At 42.9% G+C, this 23,921-nt stretch overlaps 1 protein-coding gene across 4 annotated transcripts in view; it reads right to left on the reverse strand.

Annotated features, from left to right (window-relative positions):
- Positions 1-23,921, reverse strand: part of ST8SIA6 (ST8 alpha-N-acetyl-neuraminide alpha-2,8-sialyltransferase 6) — a 173,762-nt gene that overhangs the window by 98,421 nt on the left and 51,420 nt on the right. The window lies entirely within an intron of this gene.

Raw genomic sequence — 23,921 nt, forward strand, 5'->3', positions numbered from 1 at the left:
CTCCTCTTCAGCGCTCCTGGCTCATCCCTCCTGACAAGTGCCCCCACAGCAAGCAGCTTGCTATACGGCACCTGAGCTGAGCCACAGCTCCGGGTATTCATTCAGACATGAAGCTGCAGCTAGGATCCACCCCTTTCTCTCCTCATTGGCTCACTGACTTAGATTGACAGCAGCGGGAGCCAATAATGCTTCACTGCTGTCTTAGCAAATGAGGAGGGAGAGTCCCAGGCAGTCGAGTCTCTCCTGCAACATCGCTGGATAGAGATGGGCTCAAGTAAGGATTGGGTGTGGAGGGCTGAGAGGGGCTGCTACACATGGAAGGTTTTTTTATCTCAATGCATGGAATGCAAAAATCCTTCTGCCTTTACAATCACTTTAAAGGTAAGTTTTGCAGCAAAGGTGGTTGTAAACCCTTACATATACCCAGTGAACTGACTGGCATCAGATGATACACAGAGAGGAAACAAATGCTCCTACATTAGTTGTACCTGTTTATCTGCGGTCTTCTCTCCTCTACAGCCTTTAAAGTGTAAAATTTATAAAGCTTGTCTGAACTGTCAAAAAAAGGGGTGGAGAGCTGAAATTACACTCTGCAGAGCTCAGTGAGGAGAACTCGGAAATCTGATTGCAGGGAAGAGTCACCCCCCCCCCCCCCCACACACACACACACACACAGCATACAGGAACGGAGCTGAGGCTGTCAATCATCTTTAGATCGCTCCCCTGTCACCATTTTTCTCTTTGTGTCAGGAAAACTTGTCAGAAGTGCTAGCATAGGATAAAAACAGCAGACAGAAATGACACAGTGCTCTGGATTGAAACAAGTACATACTAGAGGGATATGCTTTGTTCATATTTCATGTCTAAGGTTAGCGACCACTTTAAGGGCTCTTGCTTGGGTGTTTTGTATTTTGTTTTTATCAATCTGAATGCAACCCATTGATTTCAGTGGGCCTGTACACGCAGATGTATACATATCTGTAAATATTTGATCATGTTCAGATCAGTAAAAAAAAAAAAAAAATAGAAAAATCTGTGTTACTGGTCTGTATTTTATGTGCAAACACACAAATGGGCACAAATATGTACCTTAATCACTGTTCCCCTATATTATTTAGTATTGTTAAGCCTCATACACACGATAGGACTTTGTACAAACTTTCCCTTGGATTTTTGCACAAAGGGCGTCGGCCCTGAACTTGTATTGCATACACACAGCAGGACTTTTTCAGCCAACTTTCACCAAATCATGTGGTTTTTCTGCTCTTTACCGCCACCTTTGGTCAACTTCTGTATTGTTGTCTGATCTTTTGCATTGGTTCTGAGCATGCCTGTTTGTACTCTGTACAAAAGTCCTATGGTTTTCTGTACACACGATCAGACTTTGCTCCATCTGACTTTTGTTGCCAGAAAGTTTGTCCGTTCGCACAGCCAACAAAAGTCAGATGAAAACCAAAAAAGTTTGTCCGATGGAGCGTACACACGGTCGGATGTTGCTCCAAAACAGCTAATTTGCATGTTTGTTGTCAAAAAGTCTGATCATGTGTATGGGCCTTTAGAGTCAGAAGAATTTTTATATGTGCAAGCTGTATACACACATAAACGTGCACACGTACCCTAATCGCGTTTTTTTAGGCAGAAATTTTCTGCCAGGAACATCTGGAGTTTTTACATCAGTACCGTGTGCCTGTGTAAAAAAAAAACACGAGGATGGGTTGTATAGTAAATGTGCATCTGATGCACAGGCATAAAAATTCTTCTTGCTTTTCTTGGGTTGTGGCCTATGCACCTACTATACATGCCTGTATTTGTGTGTACGCTACTGACTGGCGATGCAGTTTTTTGTATTTTTTTTTTTTATACTGATCTATATACAGCTCAATTTTTGCATCTGTGTGTACAGGCGCAAAATTAAAAATAACATTAAAAAAAATGGGCTGCATTATCATCAACCACAAAAAAAAAAAAGAAATAGCCAGAATGCCTAAAACATTGCGTTTGCAAGCGTCCGTGTGGATGTTTCCTAACCGTATAGGCATTGTTTTCTGCCAGAAAAGTTCCTGTGTAAATGATCAGTTGGCTTTTCAATCACAGAATGCACTTTTTGTATCAATGTATACACGTATCAATGCATTTACAAGCAAAAATGCGTAAAATGCATGTCCTCAGACAACGATTTCTTGATTTTTGGTTATGGATCTGAATGCATTGTATGCTTACACAACTGTGTACATGTCCCCAAAGAAAACCATACACTTGCAATCAGATCTGTAAACAGAAAATGCTTTGAAATGCATTTTTTTACACCAATGTATATGAGGCCTTAAAATGGGGTTGCACACACACAAAAAAAAGAAAATAATTAATATTCATTAAAAAAAAAGAAAAAAAACATTTGGATTTTTTTTCCTCACCTCTAAATGGCTGTTGCTAGGGGGTCCCTCGTAGTCTGCCTCCTTCAGTGCCGGGCTGGTGACATCACTTCCCCTCAGTGCAGGAAGGGCTCAGCTCTGCCCCCCCCCCCCTCTTATCAATCATCTGGGACACATGACAGGTCCCAGATGATTGCGTGGCCACTCACGGCACGCGGCGCCGCTCACGCTTGCGCAGTGGGTGCCCCCAGCTGTGAAGCCACAGCTGGGCACCCACAGTTACAATTTTTTTCTGAGTTTCTGTTATAAAATTTTGTTAATAAGTAATTTTTCTCCCCCACTGATGTGCGCTGATGAGGCTGCATTGATGGGCACTGATAGGCTGCACTGATGAGGTGGCACTAATAAGCAGCACTGATACATAGCTCCCAACTGTCCCTGATTTTGAGGGAATGTCCCTGATTTTGTACAAAGTCCCTATGTCCCTCTTTCCTCCTCATTTTTCCCTCATTTTGGTCTGATCTATATAGTTGTATATAAAATACACTATTTATCATTCAAAAGGTGTTTCCCAGCGCTAAACCTTTCAGTCAATTTCTAAATGGCTGCATTTGTAAATTTCCAAACCCAATATAAAGGAATAGTAGTGGTAAAAAAAAGCATTTGTGGGTTTAACTAATAATTTTTTCCTCATAATTCTCCTTTATGAGGGCGTGGCCAGGGGTGGGGCCTATGGCTACATACTTTTGCTAATAGGTGTCCTTCATTCCCATTTAAAAAAAGTTATGAGGTACACTGATAGGTGGCACTCATATGCAGCACTGGTAGCTGGCACTGATATGTGGCACTGATGGGCACTGATTGGCATCACTGATGGGCACTTTTAGGAGTGCCTTGATTATCTGTGCAGGTCTCCCGTGTGAGAAAATGCCGCTGATCGGCTCTCCTCTCACGCTGTCAGTGTGAGGAGAGGAAATAGCGAGTCAGTGTGAGGAGAGGATAACCGTAATTTCCTTGTTTACATGTGATCAGCTATGATTGGACACAGCTGATCACATGGGTAAAGTTCCTTGTCATCGGCTCTTCACTGAGATCGGGAAAGTGGCGTGTCCCAAGGACAGCGCGTTGCCAAACACGGACGTGCAAGCGCGACGGGAGTGGGACGACGTCACATGACGTTGTTCCAGAATGAGAGAGTCACACCGCCGCGGTCATTTGTCCATACAGCGGGCGGGAGGTGGCTAATGGCCTATTTATGGCCTATTTATTTCTTTTCAAATTTTTGGCTGGACATCTGCCTAACGTTTCAAGATTTTGGATACCTGAGGACTATGCTTTTAAAGGAATGGCGCTGCCCATTCCGTCACTTCTAGCACTCCTATTTATTGTGTAGGTCTATGGAGTGCAGTGTGGGCTTTCCAACAGGTTAATGGTCCAAGCACACAAGATGGCGGCCCCCTGTGATGTGGTGATGGGAACAAGGTCAGCCAGTTTGACACAAAGCAAATATAACAGGTGTCAGGCTGGTTTGTGGCCCGGCAGTTTAACATAAACGTACTTAGTGAGATGTTAATATATGGAAAAGTCAGCTTCTAAGAAATTGAACTGCAAAGATGAGGCGTCCTGGGAGCATTCATGTCTGTACTGGCTTCGGTGTGTTTTGTTCCTCACACGGAGTGCAGCTGGGGGAAGGAAGGCCGCTCAGGTCTCTGTCAGTTCAGATCAGTGCGTTTTCTCGTCTGGGAAAATGAGTCGTATAATTTGCTGCAGAGAATTGCATACATAACTTGCAGGGAAACAAGGTGTTGACTTACAGGGCCACACCGCCACCAATTACTCCTACCTGATTGTGTGCGTGCCGACTACCTACCTCTATTTAGATGCATTTATAACGACCCAACAGACTGGGGGTTATTTACTAAAGGAAAATCCACTTTGCACTGAAAGTGCACTTGGAAGTGAAGTCGCTGTAGATCCGAGGGGGACATGCAAGGAAAAATAAAAAACATTTTAGCTTGCACATGATTGGATGATAAAATCAGCAGAGCTTCCCCTCATTTCAGATCTACCCCTTAGATTTATAGTGACTGCACTTCCAAGTGCACTTGCAGTGCAAAGTGGATTTGTCTTTCGTTAATAACCCCCACTATGTAGCATTTATAATTGTACAGTGCAAAATAAATGCCACCCTTGTCCACAGGAGCCTACGATTCAATGTCGCTGCCACGTTCATACACATGGTCAGATGTACCCGAGGTCAGCTATTCAAGGGTCAATAAACCTACCAGTAAAGGTGAAGTATAACTATACTATATTACCAAAAGTATTGGGACACCCGCCTTTACATGCACATGAACTTTAATGGCATTCCAGTCTTAGTCCATAGGGTATTGAGTTGGCCCACCCATTGCAGCTATAACAGCTTCAACTCTTCTGGGAAGACTGTCCACAAGGTTTAGGAGTGTGTCTATGGGAATGCTTGACCATTTTTCCAGAAGTGCATTTGTAAGGTCAGGCACTGATGAGGGCAGGAAAGCCTGGCCCGCAGTCTCAGCTTTAATTCATCCAAAAGGTATTCTATGAGCTTGAGGTCAGGACTTTGTGCAGGCAAGTCAAGTTCCTCCACCCCAAACTTGCTCATCCATGTCTTTATGGACCTTGCTTTGTGCACTGGTGTGCAGTCATGTTGGAACAGGAAGGGGCCATCCCCAAACTGTTCCCACAAAGTTGGGAGCATGAAATTGTCCAAAATGTCTTGGTATGCTGATGCCTTAAGTGTTCCCTTCTCTGGAACTAAGCCAAGCCAAGCCCAACCCCTTAACATAACCCCCCCCCCCCCCTCCGCCAAATGATTTGGACCAGTGCACAAAGCAAGGTCCATAAAGACATGGAAGAGAGAGTTTGGGGTGTAGGAACTTGACTGGCCTGCACAGAGTCCTGACCTCAACCTGATAGAACACCTTTGGGATGAATTAGAGTTGAGACTGCAAGCCAGGCCTTCTGGTCCAACATCATTGCCTGACCTCACAAATGAGCTTCTGGAAGAATGGTCAAACATTCCTATAGACACACTCATAAACCTTGTGGACAGCCTTCCCAGAAGAGTTGAAGCTGTTATAGCTGCAAAGGGTGGGCCAACTCATTATTGAACCGTATGGACTAAGACTGGGGTGCCATTAAAGTTCATGTGCGTGTAAAGTAAGGCATTCCAATACTTTTGCTAATATAGTGTATATATACCAAGGAAGTAAGCATACTATTATTGGTAGAACATACAAACTAAAATAGGATAATGTCCTGGTGGGGAAATGCAAGCAGGAACCCCAGCATTGTCCACTGAGATTTAAAAAATCTGAATTGTCTCTATAACAAGAAGAGAGGGGGGATATTCAAATAATGATGACACCTGTTTTGGTAACCACCATCTAAGAGGTGATTGTCCTCACTTTGGAGCAATTTCTTTCACTTCCTGTTGTGTTAATAGGATAGGAAGTGAAAAGAGATCTCCACAATGGGAGAACAGCCAAACAGGGGTTTTAACCCCTCCCTACTATAAGCAAAACGTAGCCACTGTGACATGTATCTCTGTAGCGCCGTTGGTGGCTGTGATCTCAGACACGGCGTACAGAGCAGATCCGAGTGGCTCTGTACCTTGTAACTGCCGTGATGCCCAGTCACAGGGATCGCAGATTTAAACCGTGAGCCCTCCCTCTCACCTCACAACAGGAGAAAGGGAAGTAAAAATATGAAAAAATACATGAACTAAAATTTACAAATAAACGAATGAAGGGCTTAAAGCAACAGTTTAAGCGTGTGGATTTTTTTTAACCCTTTCACCTCCTTTTCTTTGTACATTTCATCTTCATGCTGTCCCTATGTGATCTGTATATTAAAGCCATCTTCACCCTCATAAGCAAGTTTCCTCCTCTCCACCCTTCCTCCCCTCCTTTACACGGGGAGCACACTTTTTTTGTTGTTTTTTTTTTTTTTTTTTTTTAGGCAAATGTTCGATCCTGCCCTTTCCTGCATGTCATTCGCCTAGATGTGCGCTATCCCCCCATTACCTTCTGAGATATGTTTGTCACCATCCCAGGAGGCATAGTGCTCCATTGATAAAGAGGGGGGGGGGGGAGTTGGCCTAGTGCTGTGTGATTCGGAGGCCTCGACGGCTGACTTGGAGGAGCAGATGGGCTTCGTGATGACTTCATATAAAAAGATGGCAGCACAGGACTGAGCGGGACAGAATTCTGAACGGATTGTGCAGGACACCGCTGGATCCTCTGTGCAGGTGAGCATCTGAAATGTGCAAACCCTGCATCAAGGTAGGCAGGGAAATAAAAAAAATTGCCAGGGGAGGGGCAGCCTGGAGATCTGCTTGACAGAGTAGTTGTCAGCCAAACTATCATAGTATTGAAAGCTGAAAAGTTGCCTAGTATGGGATATGCAGGCTGTTACTCAAGTTGTTATAGAGTAAAGCTTTTGCTATGCATACACTTTAAATAAAACATCAACATTTTTATGAAAATATGTTTTCCAGGTCACATAACACAATACATGACCACATACCATGTAAAAACAATTAAAACCATGCACCCCTATTAAATAACACCAATAGATAGGATATACAGTAGGAGTTATAATCTTCTATGAACCTGGGTCTGGTGAGCTCCTTATGTTACCATGGCTCTATACAAAGGGCATCAATATATTACACATTGGTGCTGCTATCTGTGCCTCACCTCTTTTCTATCTTCCAAAATGATCCCATATATCCAGACTCTAGTTTAAAGGCATTATAGACCTTCCTACCTGCACCTTGTGGTTTTCACCTGTGCACTGATCATGTAGTTTCATGGTGTCATTTGTTGCCCTGGTCGCACAGCCTATAGTAGAGTAAGGCCCCTTTCACACTTGTGCGACTTGTCCTGCGACTTGAGACTGCAAAGTCGCATGACAAGTCATACCCCATGATTTCCAATGAGTACCATTCATATCTGTGCAACATCAAGTTGCAGCGACTTCAAACACCTATCAGGTCGCACAAGTGTGAAAGGGGCCAGAGGCTGGTTCACACCATTTGTGGTGCAGCAAACACACGTTTCCCACACCGCACAGGAACATGCTGCCTCCTGCAGACACACATGGGTGCCATTAAATCTTAATAGCACTCCATGCGTCTCTCAAACCTTGGGTGCATTCGCAGTCACCAAACTGCATTGTACCACATGCAGGATGATTTTAAAAGTAGCATCTTAATTAATTAATGGGCTGTGAAAACGTGCTATGTGGGTATGCCTCAAACTGTGCGCACTCAGACCCACCTTTTATTGTGTGAACCAGCCTTAAATCTTCACATGCTGGTGTCAGCAGTTTCAGTTTGTGTTCAAACATGAGGAATGGTCCTACACAGGTCCTGTAGTGTAAGAATTGACACTTCCTGTGAAGAAATACCCACAATCCCTGGGTCTCTCAGGCTAGAGTTCTGCAGGTGAGGGCTAAATAGTAATTAGATCTGACACAGACACAAACAGGCAGTGCAATGAAGGTAAGAGATGTGTTTTCATCACATCAGCACTCCCACATTTGTGATGCCACTCAGAGGAATTAGTGAGACGTGAACTGGATGCTGTGTGACTCCAAACAAAAAGTAACCTGTTACTTTAGTGACGTGGTCTCCAAATTGGGGCCTGGGCCAGATGCGGCCCTTTGCTTGCCTTTATCGGGCCCTTGGGTCTCTATTGCTCCTGAGACCAACAATGGGGCACTATTCCTGCCACTGACACCAACTATGGGGCACTATTTCTCCCACTGACACCAACAATGGGGCACTATTCCTCCCACTGACACCAACAATGGGGCACTATTCCTCCCACTGACATCAATGATGGGGCACTATTCCTTCCACTGACACCAGTGATGGGGCACTATTCTTCTGACTGACACCACCAATAGGGACATCATTTCTGCCACTGACGCTAATAATGGGGTACTATTCCTCCCACTGACACTATTGACTATTAACAGAGTGCAGGTTTTTGTTAGTGCTTAGGCTTGGTTCGCACTATACAGGTGCGATTGAGTGCAGGTGTGTTGCCATGCATTCCCGCTTGACAAGTGTAGGACAGCCTATCGGCTTCAATAGGCTGCCCTATTCATGTCATGACAAAAAAAAACAAAAAAAAAAACAATATGTTTCTGACTTATTTCTAAAAACACATGGGACCAAACCACTTGGTTTGCAAATGCTTGGAGGTAGAGCTGCACAATTAATCGTTAAAAAAACGTGATCTCGATTCAACCCCTCTGACGATCTCTATTGCAGAGTTTGCCGATTCTTTCATATAACAAGTGGAGAGACTTATCTGCTCACTCAGCTGTCAAAAGAAAACATCTGGGCAGTCTGCCAAGTTTTTAATATAAAGCACTGTAACTAACTCTTCCTTCTTAGATCAAAGGGATACACTTCTATTTGTAAAGAAAAAATCCAGGCAGTCTGCCAAGTTTTCAACAACTTGTAAATTCAGGAAGTTTAACCACTTAAAGTCTAAATCTTTTTCTGACACTTCTTTCTTAAAGCGGAGTTCCACCCTAAAGTGGAACTTCCGCTCATCGGAACCCTCCCCCCCTCCGGTGCTACAATTGGCACTTTTCAGAGGGGAGGGGGGTACAGATACCTGTATAATACAGGTATCTGCACCCACTTCCCGGCATAGATATCCGCAGAATCTGCGGGTAATTACGCCACTTCCTGCGGGGCCCCCAGTGTCTGCTGGGAAACACACGGATCCCAGAGACAGCAGAGACCGCCCTTATTGCGCAGCGCGACTCGCACATGCGCAGTAAGGAACCAGGAAGTGAAGCTGCAAGATAGCGGTGGCAGCACCCGAGAGCCGATCAACAGATCGGCTTCGGGGTGCCGACATCGCGGGCGTCCTGGACGGGTAAGTGTCCATATGTTAAAAGTCAGCAGCTGCAGTATTTGAGCTGCTGACTTTAAAAAGAAAAAAAAGAAAAAGAAAATGGCGGAACTCCCGCTTTAAGTTAAAATCAATATTTTTTGCAAAAAAATTATTTTTTATAATTACATTATAATTACAAACATTATATATATTTTAGCAGAGACCCTAGGGAATAAAAAATTGCAATTTCTGCAATATTTTATGTTACACTATATTTGCCCAGCAGTCTTTCAAGTGCAATTTTTTGGTAAAAAATATACTTCAACGAATAAAAAAAAAAAAAGGTAAACGCCGCGAGAATCGTGAGAGAATTGTGATCTATCTTCTAAGCAAAAAAAATTGTGATTCTGATTTTAGCCAGAATCATGCAGCTCTACTTGGAGGTACTATTAACAAACTAATTTAATGGCACCGCCACTCATCTGCTAAATGGCAGCGCATTTCTGTGGATTTTTGGAAAGCACGTGATTTTGTGTCCTGACACGCAGTAGTGTGGACCTAGCCTTAGGCCTCGTTCACACCTGTGTGTTTTATGTGCATTTTAGGTGCTGTGCATTAAAAAAAAAAAAAAGTCCAGCATGCTGCATTTTTGATGTGCTTTGTTCAAAGCGCACGTTCAATGGTAGCTCTTCTAAAATGTAAATGTAAAACAGGCCAAAAATGCAATGCACCACACAGATGTGAACCAGCCCCCATTCACTGCCATTGTCATGCAATTCTACGTGCCGCATAGAGCCAGTCTATTCCCATTAATGGGCTGCCCATGCGCATTTGTCACCCAAAAAAAAAGCTCTTGCTCCTTTTCGGGCAACATGCTTCACATGTTTTTTAAAGGTGCGGTTTACCATGACTGCCGCGTGATCCTGTTGCGCATCACCCACAGCAGAATCGCATCACTTTTGGGGTGCCATGGTAGGATAATGGCACCCAAATGCATGGTTTGCAGCCATTCTGCCCACAATTCCAAATGACAAAGTGTGAATGGGGTCTTAGTTTCGGAAACTTGGGGGATGAGTATTATGTTTGTGTAACGTGACCTGGGAGCTATTCTTTCATACCAATTTTGATTTTGGATTTAATAAATCTGTTTATTTGCATTTATCAATAATACAGCTTTTGTATATAGATTTTTTGTCCTGGGTGTGATTGCATATGAGATACCCCAGATGAAACCTGTAACTATCTGAAGTGAAGATTGATTACATGCCAAGTAAAGGACAATGTACTATAAGTGAAATGAACGAGCGTTTAACCTGCAGTAGATAAAAACATTCTAGGAAGTGAGTTGGGCATTGTTCTCGGAATACCTAACCTAATAACATCCTTTCAATGATGTGATCCGATGGCACCGCCAGCTACCATATGACTGAATAGGATAATAATTGCTGTACCCATTTCTCTGCAAACTTGTCAGCAAGATTATACAGCAGGCATTACAGAGGTTAGAGCAAAGCGGAGGGTAAAAAGACACAGCACTCAGATAATTGCCCTTCCGCTCCAACATAACTATCATTAACTTTGCAGCATGTGCCTCATTACTCATTTAGAACTCCTTAACAAGTAGCTATTTTAAATAGAAACTTGGTTTCCCCCAAAGTTTAAGTTTTCAAAGTCTTTTGTATCTTTCTTTATCGTTTATATAAAATTCTTATATAACAAATAATCATTTAATACACTTTTGGTGCAGGAATCACAGGGCATGTGTAGGTTTTCTAAAGGAAAAAAGCACATCAGAAGCTGTTTGCCTTCAGATTGTCTTTCTCTAATTGAAACTCCATACTACCAATCTGATCAAAGCACACTTGCTATGGGGTGGTGGAGACTCAGGTGAGTCATTGTGGTTGATTTACTAAAGCTGTCCACTTTGCAAGGAGTTTTTTTCCTTAGCTTAGTGAACGTGATGAAAATTCACTTTGTAAAAAATATCCAATTATGACAAGGAAAGAATTTTTCCTTGGGTGGAATGATGATAGAAGTCAGCACAGTGTCACCTCATACATTAGGACAGTGGTCTCCAAACTGTGGCCTGCAGGCCAGATGCGGCCCTTTGCTGGTTTTTATCTGGCCCTTGGGGCACTGTTCCTCTCACTGATACGAGGTGCTCCCACTAACAAAAATTATGAGACACTTATTCCTACCATTGACACCAATGATGGAGCACTGTTCCTTCCATTGACACCAATGATGGGGCACCACTCCTCATACTAAAACCAGTAATAGGGCACTATTCCTCCCACTGACACCAATGATGGGGCACTATTCCTTCCAGTGACACCAACAATGGGGCACTATTCCTTCCACCGACACCAATGATGGGGCACTATTCCTCCCACTGACACCAACACAACAATGGGGACTATTCCTTCCACTGACACCAACGATGAAACACTATTTCTCCCACTAACGCCAACAATGGGATGCTATTCCTTCCAGTGACGCCAACGATGGGGCACTATTCCTTCCACCGACACCAATGATGGGGCACTATTCCTCCCACTGACACCAACAGTGGGGCACTATTCCTTCCAACTATACTAATGATGGGGCACTATTCCTCCCACTAACACCAACAATGGAGGACTATTCCTTCCACTGACACCAACAATGAAGAACTATTCCTCCCACTAACACCAACAACGGGGCACTATTCCTTCCAGTGACACCAACGATGGGGCACTATTTCTTCCAGTGACACCAACGATGGGGCACTATTCCTTCCACCAACACCAATGATGGGGCACTATTCCTCATCAATAGTGGGGCATAATTGCTCTCACTGATATAAACAATGGGGAACTATTCTTCCAACTGATACCAATGATGGGGTACTGTTCCAACACCTACTGACCACCAATTCTAAGACATTGGGGTTGATTTACTAAAACTGGCAAGTGCAAAATATAGTGCAGCTGTGCATAGAAACCAATCAGCTTCTAACTTCAGTTTGTTCAATTAAGCTTTGACAAACAAAACAGATGCTGGTTTATTTAGATGCAGAGCTGCACAAGATTTTGCACTCTCCAGTTTTAGTAAATTGACCTCCATTGTCTACTCCCACTGTACACTGTCCACAGCCTCTATAAAGTCTGAAGAACAGTAAACTGGCCCTTTGTTTAGGAAGACCCCTGCACCAAGCAAAGGGAAAATTCTCCTACAAAGTGAACAGCCTATTTGAGCTTGAGCTGCTGAACTTTGTAAATAACAGGTGGCTAGACAGAGCAGCTAACTGTAGACAGGTAAACATTTGAAAAGTAGCCTAGGAAAACAATCTCATCACCTATTAATCCCATGTCATGGTTCATTCTGGGTTTGGAAAGTAGATGTAAACCCTGAATACTACAACATTGACATTCTATCCATTTAGTACATTCCAAAAAAAAAAAAAAAAAAAGAAATAAGGGCAGGTTGGCAGAAAGAAAATACAATTCAAGAATAAAAAATGATATAAGATCTCTAGGGTGTTCAACTAGAACAAAATTATGGCATTTATAAAGACAAATCTTAGAATGGAGGCAGAATGGGTTTCGGTAAACAAATGAGAAATAATGACTTCATTACCATCTCCTTCTGGAGATGACATTTTGTAGGAGCGTCTAATGTGTTATATTTCTCTCACGGAAATAAGGCACACGTTTGTGTCCCTAGGAAGTGGGGACTAATTTATGATCATGAGATGAATTGTGTCTTACAGTACAGTATGTTACTTATCACATTTTCACTTCATTCTCCTATACCCCAACCCTAGTGTGTCTGAGATGTAAGAAAAGTAATCGGAAAAATCATAAAAACATCATATTTAATTTTTATTTTATTTTTTAAACAAAAGCCATAACCAAAAAGTATACGCAATAAACCTGCAAGTTTCAAAACATAAGGAAAATATATCAAATTAAAACTGTAAACAGAATATGCGGTTTTCAATACATAAAATAAATACAACTGAAAAACCCTTAAAACTTCAAATATATAAATACCACTTCTATATAAAATAACACTGACATTTTTAAATATAAGAAAAAAAAAACAAGAAGATGAAACATCCCCTCAAAATTCTGTATTTTTTGAACAAAAATCAAAAACACAACCAACAAAAAAAACCACAACCAGCAATATATAGTACAAAATAAATCTACACAAAATATCAACTTAACCCCTTCACGCATAAGTGTAAAACAATCTTAATGCCAAAGCACAATTTTGCAACTTTGACATGTGTTAAAAAAACCATACATATCATCACAACTACTTTTTTCACCCATATTGATTATACCTTGTTTTTTCAGGACAAATTGGTCTTTCATTTGGTAATGAATGGTAATGGATGTCCCCTGAATTTTTTTTTTTAACAAAGGAAAACTGGGCCAAAATAGTACAAAAAAATTGTTTTTTTTTTTTTTTAATTTCTTGCTACTACCATAATCTTCCACCAAAGAACAACCCAAAATAAATTCTCCTGCTCCTACATGGAGGGTATGGACTGCTGCTCAGCGGCGTCTTAAGCGTCTGGATCAGTGGTCACCAGCACACCCTTTATGGAGGAATCCTAACCTACCGCACCTCTGCACCATTCCAGACCCTCAGGTCTGGGCGAGATATGGCATTACAACTTTGAGCCAAATTATGCCCCAGGGTACCCTGCTACAGTTCACAGATCTGAGGGCCAAATGTGACTTGCCCCGATGGATGGAGTTCTGATACTTACAACTACAACATGCAGCCAGGGCGCAGTTTGCACGTTTGCCTCTCCTCCAGGCTGACCCCATTGAGGAGCTTCTAGCCCCGGGAGACCTAACTAAGCCTCTTTCCACCCTATGACTCCCCCAAATTAGAGAAGTTATGGGAATCATGGCACGGAGATATACCCACACTGGAGAGGGAGGGCTGGGAAGACTGTCTGGAGTATGGCCCCAAACTAATTATCTCCTCCAAGGACAAGCTCATTCAGGTAAAAATTTTACACAGGGTCTATTACACACCACAAAAACGTCACTGAACTTTTCCAGACAGAAACCCTGAGTGCCCTAGATGTAAAGCACATATAGGCACGTTCTTCCATATGTTCTGGGACTGTCCCGTAATTTCGGACTACTGGGCGAAGGTATTCAGAGTCATTAATTCAAGACTGCAATTCTCCCTCCCAGTGCTACCCGAGCTGGCCCTTTTGGGGGTTCTTGAACAGGATTCTCGTCATTCTAAATAACTGATTTCCTACCTTTTATTTTACACAAAGAAGGAGACACTCCTTAAGCGGATCGGGCCCACCCCTCCACCTTTCTCCTCTTGGAAAGCGTAGATTGGAGCTGCCCTACCTATGTATAAGATTACATACATTAATCGGGGCTGTCAGTGGAAATACGACAAGGTGTGGGCCCCCTGGACCTCCACCTAGTATCTTAAGGATGATTACCCCTCTTAGAACAAGTACTAAGTGAGTCTGTTCAGTAGTTGTCTGGTTTAAAACTGTTCCCACATGTTACTGCATGTAGTGGTGTTCGCAGCTTTTATTTCTTGTATGTGCACGTATGTACTCTCCATACAATCTTTTGTACTGTACCAATGGATATGCTGTTAATTTACCTACATGACAACAATAAAGCCCCTTTGTTTGTTAAAAAAATAAAATAAATAAATTCTCCTACTCCTGACGATCGCAGTGATACCACATTTGTGTATTTTAGTTGTTGTTTGTACCTGTAGTGCAGCGCAGAAACAATAGTGCTCATTTTGATTTTTTTTTATCCTATCTAAAATACACAGACACTAGCCAACACTGATACTATAAAAAAAAAAAAAAAAAAAAAAACAATCCTGCCCAAAAAAAAAAAAAAAAAAAAAGAACCTGACCTTGACTCAAACACTAACCCTGGCACTGACCTAGATCAAACTTTGATCTAGGTATTTTATATATATATATATATATATATACATATATATATATATATATATATATATATATATATATATATATATATATATATATTTTTTTTTACACATACTTTTTTTTCTTGGCAAGGAAAGAGAGAGATACAATGTATCTCTTTCCTCCATTCACAGAGAGAGAAAACATGGGGGCGGGTTTCACAGTGACTGATCACTGTGGTAGCCAATCAGAGGCTATCATAGTGATCAGGTGACCCAGAATTGTGCGTTTTGGGTCCCGATTATTAGTACGGGGTTCCTAGCACACAGGGAGATGTGCATACATGAAAAAACACACAGAAAAAAAGCCCAGTTTAGTGGGGCTGCATATTTGTGTTAGGTCAGCATCAAGGGGTTAAAAAAAATTCCTGAAGCTTTTTAAACGTATCTTAGATGCATCTTAATCACTGTCAAGCTTTGTATTGATTTAGTCCAATGATATCAATTGTAGTGACAGGATGAGACTGTGCTATGATGTTAGACATAATGAGGTTGATTTAGTAAAGGGAAATAAGGCTGTTCATTTTTGCAATGGAAAATTCCCTTAGCCTAGCGAATGAGCTGAAGCTCTGCTTACTTCCTTTATCCTATTATGTGCATGCAAAAATTATCGTTTTTGAAATTTTTTTTTGCTTGCACGTTACTGTGTATTTTTTTCAAAGCGAATACTCAGCACATACACCAAGCTAAATGAAATTTACTTGCAGAGTAGGTAGCCTATTTGCCTTTTGTAAATCAACCCCAATTTTGAGGAAAGAGCACCAGCTCCATCATTTATTGTCTACCTACTGACCCCTTTTGACATCCATCCATTTTATCGACCATTAACTCTTGGGGGGTCAATATTGACCAGTTTGGGGACCCTATCCTAACCGTTCTCAATGCTATTCAAATGAAATAAAACGTTGGCTGTAGTTGGGTTTTGAACACATATATGGCATGTTCAAAGTACTCTAGACATGTTCGGCATGTTTTGTTCCGAATTTGAATTATTTTCAAATCTAATTCGAATTTTCAAAAATAATTAAATAGAATAGAGAATAAAGGAATAGAATATAAAAGAATATAATAGAATAGAAAGAACAGAAAGAAAAGTAAATAATAAAAAATAATAGAGTAAAACAGAACAGAATACAAAATAAAAGAATAGAAAACATTAGAATAGAAAATAAAGGGATAGAATAGAAAATACTCCTTCACTAGCCAGAAAAAAAAAATGAGCTGCAGCAGGCAGACTGAGGGGTTATTGCTGGAGGGATCGCCCCCTGGGCAGAACTGTAAAGTTCAGTTTTTCACATGTATAACATGTTCTGCCTAGTCCTCCCCTGAAGGTGGAGTAACAACCCTATGGTCAAGATTAATGGAGCTGTGTCAGTCAGTGAACGAAAGAGAAATAAAGGATTCGATTAGATAAGAAAAAAATAGAGTAAAAAAGAAGAACAAAATAGAATAGACATTTCAAATTTGAATAGAATAGAAAAAAAATATAAAATAAAATAGAATCAAAAAAAGAATAGAATAGAAAAAATATAACCATTTCCCCAAATTCAAATAGAATACATTTTAAATTCAGATAGAATAGAAAAGAATAGCAAACAAACAAACAATAGACTAGAATGGAGTAGAATAGAATACAAAAAAATAGAACAATATAACCATCTTCTGACATTCAAATTTTGAATAGAATAAATTTGAATTCAAATAGAAAAGAAAATAATGGAATAGAAAATAAAATAATAGAATAGAAAAAAACAATGGAATAGAATAAAAAAAAACATTTTCCAAAATTCAAATTTTGAATAGAATAGAATAGACAATAATAGAATAGAAAAAAACAATGGTATAGAAAGGAAAAATATATCCATCTTCCAAAATTCAAATTTAAAATAGAGTAAATTCTAATTCGAATCAATGCAAACTTTCTGAATTCGGGCCAATTGAGTTCAGTTAATCCAAATGTGAAAAATTCGAACTGATTTGATTTTGAATAAACAAAACTAATTCCAAAAACAACGAATTTAACTAAATGAATTTATGTAAATAACAAATCTAAACACATTTTTTCATTCTGCACATAAAATGTATCTAAAATACTCATAGTTCCAAAAATGTTGTGATGGCAGGCTGAAATTTGTAGCACCTCGGAGGACCCCATGACCACCTGTGTAAATGTGTCCTACACCAAAGGCGACAGATTATTTGCAGAGTAAAATGTCACTGCGATACGCTTTTCTGACTTGTGCTGCGGAGAAATAAGAATTAATGAATAATCTGCATCTGTTGCCGCACAGTCTCCTGTGCCACATGTACCAGCTCGGCACATACAATTGGCTGCAGTTAACCAGCATTAGCTGAATGTGTAAATATTTTAGCAGCTCCAGACGAGAGGTTAACAAGTTCAAAAAGCAATTTTTAATGGCAGCAGTGACACATAGGGGAATATAGACGGAGTTCTGGAATAGAACATCAGCTCATAATATTGTAATTGTGCCGGGTTGACGCCGCTGCGTTGGGTCTGCAGTTGTTTTCTCGCTTGCGTTTCTCACCCATCTGTCTCATTTGTGGGTTTTTTGGCAAGAAAGGGAAAATACGGGATATCACGGAATTACTGGAGCTCAGTAAGCACGTGCGGAATTTTAGGATTACCCCTGGAATTAATGAGCTTTGCACTGCCTCACCTGTATAATTAGTGATTAGATCCTTCAAGCCGGTAGGATGGGTGTACAGGCATACCTCACTTTTAAGTACACAATGGAGTTTATTTACTAAAGCTGGAAAGTGAAAAATTAGACTCACTTCTGCATAGAAACCAATGAGCTTCCAGGTTTTATTACCAAAGCTTAATTGAACAAGCTGGGGTTAGAAGCTCATTGGTTTCTATGCAGAAGGAGCTTGATTTGGTGGGGTATACCTGTATATGTGTGAATGAAGATAAGGAATGATATGGCGCTGTTTTTAGTAAATTATGTTACAAAGTAGTTAATAAAATCCTATTCTGTGTTTCAAATACTTCTGGATCTAAAACATTAAAGAGGTTGTAAAGGCAGAAAGTTTTTTTTTTTTTGCATTAAGATAAAAACCTTCTCTGTGCAGCAGCCCCCTTCAGCCCCTCGAATACTTACCTGAGCCCCATATCTATCCAGCAATGCTGCAGGAGAGACTCGGCTGTCCCCCCTCATTGACAAAGTCAGTGAGCCAATGAAAAGAGAGAGGGGCGGGGCCCAGCCACGCACTCCATGTCTGAATGGACACAGGGAGCTGTGACTCGGCTCAGGTGCCCTATAGCAAGCTGCTTGCTGTGGGGGCACTCAAAAGGAGGGAGGGGCCAGGAGCACTGAAGAGGCACCCGAGAGGAGGAGGATCGGGGTCGCTCAAAACCATTACACAGAGGAGGTAAGTATAACGTGTTTGTTATTTTTAAGCACAAAAAAACAAAACAAAACAAGTATCACTTCAAATCTGTAAGGATGAACTTACACAACAGGTCCTACTCACCCCCCCCCCCCCCCCCCCAACCACAGTCCCACTGACCTGGAGCGCGGCGATCACCTACACTGACATATCGGGTCGCCACTTCACCGGTCCAGGGCTTAGAAATCCCCCATAGCTTAATCTCAAAATGTACCTCATCAGGAGGTACGGTTAGGAGCATCACATGGGTGGCGCCGGCCAATCAGAACCTGTGTAGCCTGCCTGTTACCGTGGGCGAAGAGGAGAGAAAGCCACAGGGATTTCAAATCCCTGGACCAGTACAATAATGATGTGAGCTGTCAGTGTGGGGGATCGCCGAACTCCAGATTAGCAGGACTGGGGGGGGGGGGGGTGGTTTGGCGGTGGTCTAGTGTAAGTTCACCGTACACATTTTCTGTAAAGGTGAACTTACATTTTAAGCTTTTTCACCTAAAACCGGAGTTCCACCCAAATTTCGCTTATTCGCCTCCTCACCCCCTCCGGTGGCACATGTGGCACATTTCAGGGGCGAGCGAATACCTGTTTTTTACAGGTACTGTTCACCATTTACGGGAGACCAGGCCGCTGCAAATTATGTCAGCAGCTTGGCCTCCCTCCCCTTCTGTCGGGCCAATGAGAGAGCGAAGCACGCTTTGGGCATGCACAGTAGGGACCTGGGCGTTAAGCTGAAAGGCTACACTGACGGGTTCCCTTACCTGCAATGGCGGGGGCAGCATTCGACCATCCGATGTAAACATTGGCTGCAGTGCCAACATCGCTGGACTCCAGGACAGGCAAGCATCTTAATGCTAAAAGTCAGCAGCTACAGTATGTGTAGCTTCTGACTTTTAATTTTTAAAGGGGCGGCGGAACTCTGCATTAATACATTCTATGCGTTAAGCTGAAAAACCTTCCATGCTGCAAAATCCCCCCCTTATACTTATCTGATCCAGCAATGTCTCCCTCCCTCTGCTTTCTCCCTCCTCCCTGGGCAGACTGATAGCAGCGGGAACCATTGGCCACCCGCTCTGTATAAATAGAAGCAGACAGGGCAGCTCGGGAACAAGCACGTACAGGTGCTCCCATGGAAAAGCAGTTAATAAAAAAATGAATAAATAACACACTATTAGTGTCTATTTTATTTGTTTATATATTAACTGTTTTTTTAGTCTTTAGGCCGATGATCTATAGGAGTCAGGCTTTAGGGGCTTGTGCAAACTGGCATATGCTTTCAGATGCTTTTCCAAGCCGCTTCTCTCCGCCTATTGAGCTGCTTCGACTTGTATGTATACACGCAGTTCTGACGCAAACAAATTTCCATTTCAACAAAACTTTTATTGTACTATGCATGTTGACAGGAATGTAAACATTACTTCCTAAACATTATCTTCAAATGCACGCAATTTACTATAAAAGCATACTGCATTTGACTTCCAATGAGTCCAATGCCTACGCATGCTAAGCCTTTGTGAATTCCAGTATTACACAGAGCTATATCCTAAATGAAAAAGGGTGCAAATGACAGGGAAACTCCCATTATGATGAGCTGTGTAAAATCAAAAGAATAAGAGTATACACTACTTCAGCTCCAGAAGGTTTTACCCCTTCATAACCCCCCAATTTTTTTTTACACAAATAGAGCTTTCTTTTTATGGTATTTGATCACCCCTGTGTTTTCTATTTTTTATTGTATAAACGGAAATAAAAAGGCTGACATTTTTTTTTGTAAATAATTTATATATATATATATATATATATATATATATATATATATATATATATATATATATATATATATATATATATATATATATATATATATATATATTATAATATATTTTACTTTCTTCTATAGAACATATCCCATAAAAAAAGAATTAATTTTGGCCAAAATGTATTAAGAGATTTTATTCTCTTAATAAATTTTGGCCAAAATGAATTCTGTGTGTGCTGATTATAGCATCTACAAACTATGGCATATATACTGGCATTTAAAAAACATGTATACTAGTAATGGCAGTGATCAGTGATTTAGAACAAGACTGCGATTGTGCAGCCAACAATCTGACACTAACTGACGCTTGGGGGAACTAACTGCCAGTGATATCACCAGTGCTATTATTACAGTGATCAGTGTTAATAATATGCAGTCACTGTACTAATGACACTAGGATAGAAGGGCTTAACCCTAGGGCAATCAAAGTTAAATATGTGCCTAACAAGTGTTTGTGTGTGTACTGTGTGCTACTTTTACTGGGGATCTAGTTGTTTTCATTCACTGCTTAGCAGGTCCCTTGTCACTGAACACAGCTCTGTGTTGTTTACACTCACAGAGCTGTGGTCGGGGAAGATCAAAGTCGATCACCAGTGGTCCATCAGGCTTCATGAACGGCTTCTCCTTCCCCTGCTCTCCTCCTCAGCATTACGGGCGGCTTCCCTTTGCCTTACTCTCCTCCTCTGCATCACCGGCGGCTTCCCCTTCCCTGGCTCTCCTCCTCTGCATTATGGGCAGCTTTCTCTTCCCCTGCTCTCCTGCTCGGCATTACGGGTGGCTTCCCTTTGCCTTACTCTCCTCTGCATCACGGGCGGCTTCCCCTTCCCTTACTCTCCTCCTCGGCATCATGGGCGGCTTCCCCTTTCCTGGCTCTCCTCCTCGGGCATCATGGGCAGCTTCGCCTTCCCCTGCTCTCCTGCTTGGCATTACGGGCGGCTTCCCCTTCCCATACTCTCCTCCTCGGCATCACGGGCGTCTTCCCCTTCCCTGGCTCTCCTCCTCTGCATCACGGATGGATTCCCCTTCCCTGGCTCTCCTCCTCTGCATCATGGGTGGCTTCCCCTTCCCTTACTCTCCTCCTCGGGATCACGGATGGCTTCCCCTTCCCTGGCTCTACTCTTCTGCATCACGGACGGCTTCCCCTTCCCTGGATCTCCTCCACGGCATCACAGACGGCTTCCCCTTCCCTGGATCTCCTCCTCTGCATCACGGATGGCTTCCCCTTCCCTGGCTCTCCTCCTCTGCATCATGGGTGGCTTCCCCTTCCCTGGCTCTCCTCCTCGGCATCACAGATGGCTTCCCCTTCCCTGGCTCTCCTCCTCTGCATCATGGGCGGCTTCCCCTTCCCTGGCTCTCCTCCTCGGCATCATGGACAGCTTCCCCTTCCCTTACTCTCCTCCTTGGCATCACGGGTGGCTTCCCCTTCCCTGGCTCTCCTCCTCGGCATCACGGACAGCTTCCCCTTCCCTGGATCTCCTCCTCGGCATCACAGACGGCTTCCCCTTCCCTGGATCTCCTCCTCGGCATCACGGATGGCTTCCCCTTCCCTGGCTCTCCTCCTCTGCATCATGGGTGGCTTCCCCTTCCCTTACTCTCCTCCTCGGCATCACGGATGGATTCCCCTTCCCTGGCTCTCCTCCTCTGCATCATGGGCAGCTTCCCCTTCCCTGGCTCCCCTCCTCGGCATCACAGACAGCTTCCCCTTCCCTTACTCTCCTCCTCGGCATCACGGGCGGCTTCCCCTTCCCTGGCTCTCCTCCTCAGCATCATGGGCAGCTTCCCCTTCCCTGGATCTCCTCCTCGGCATCACGGACGGCTTCCCCTTCCCCGGCTCTCCTCCTCGGCATCACGGACGGCTTCCCCTTCCCCGGCTCTCCTCCTCGGCATCATGGGTGGCTTTCCCTTACTCTCCTCCACAGGCATCACGGACGGCTTCACTTTCCCTGGATCTCCTCCTCTGCATCACGGATGGCTTCCCCCTCCCTGGGCGGCACAGTGGTGTAGTGGTTAGCACTCTCACCTAGCAGTAAGAAGGGTCGCTGGTTCAAATCCCAACCACAACACTACCTGCCTGGAGTTTGCATGTTCTGCCTGTGCCTGTGTGGGTTTCCTCTGGGTACTTCGGTTTCCTCCCACACTCCAAAGACATGCAGGTAGGTTAATTGGCTTCTGTCCAAACTTGGCCCTAGTATATGAATGGTGACCTTGGATTGTGGGCTCCTTGAGGGTAGGGACTGATGTGAGTGTGCAATGTACAGGGACAATTGTGGACACTCAGGTTGAACTGGATGGACTGGTGTCTTTATTCAACCTTACTAACTATGAAACTATGGGTGGCTTCCCCTTCCCTGGCTCTCCTCCTTGGGATCATGGGTGGCTTTCCCTTACTCTCCTCCACAGGCATCACGAACGGCTTCACTTTCCCTGGATCGCCTCCTCTGCATCACGGATGGCTTCCCCCTCCCTGGCTCCCCTCCTCGGCATCATGGGTGGCTTCCCCTTCCCTGGCTCTCCTCCACAGGCATCACGGCGGATTCTGTCTCCTCTCCTCCATCCTCCTCAGCGGCCAATGGGAATGCTTCTCCTTTCAGCCAATCAGGACCTGCTTCCTAAATGACCAGGAGGAGCATCAGTGTGAAAATAGTGAATATTAATTTGCTATTGTCACACAACTGGGTGGGCTTAGAGCGGAGTGCCCTGCACCCCAAGACCCACCCTTTTTTTGAAGCCATTTAGAGCCTCTGTCTCTAATGACGTGCTTCAAAAACAATTGAAATTCATGCGTCCGGTGCCCTGGAAAATTAGGGGTCTGGACACATGGATGGGGGAGTGGCGCCTGTGTGCCCCTAATGGACGGGCCACCACTGGACCAGATAATCTGCATGTGCTGTGATTCACTAAAATGATTGCATTTCCATGTTCTATGTACTGTGGGAGACCAGATATAGTGAATGCAGGGTCCTGGGTTTAGTAACACTTTAATGCTTTGCGATGTTCTATTAATCCCAGCATGCCTCCACAAAGTAATGAGCCGGTCCACATAAAACCAGCCAAATGCTACTGTATCTTGTTAACCTTCACACCTCACTTAGGTTCAAGTTTCTCCATTTAGTCCTCTTTTCAATAGAGGACTAAATGGAGAAACTATTGTACGGCAGAATACAATTCCATTTTCATTCTGCTGGGATTTTTTTTCTTTTTTTTTTGTGTTAAGATGAATTTTTAACCTAATTTTGAGATCCGTCTGTGCACACTTCATCTTTGTGATTTGTACTTGACACTGATGCACTGCCTGTCCGGCTGATATTCCCAGACTTGACTGTTAATTCTAATGAACCTGTGAAAGCCAGGAAGCATTCCTCTTTCCACATCAGTCTGGGTGCCTATCATGTTCCGCTACATTGTTAGACTTGAGTAGCTTCTGCCGTCAGGAAATATCCATTAAGA

This window comes from Lithobates pipiens, unplaced genomic scaffold (assembly GCF_037356315.1).
Source record: "Lithobates pipiens isolate NorthernLeopardFrog02 unplaced genomic scaffold, aLitPip1_a1.2 Scaffold_19, whole genome shotgun sequence".
In the NCBI taxonomy this organism is placed as follows: Eukaryota; Metazoa; Chordata; class Amphibia; order Anura; family Ranidae; genus Lithobates; species Lithobates pipiens.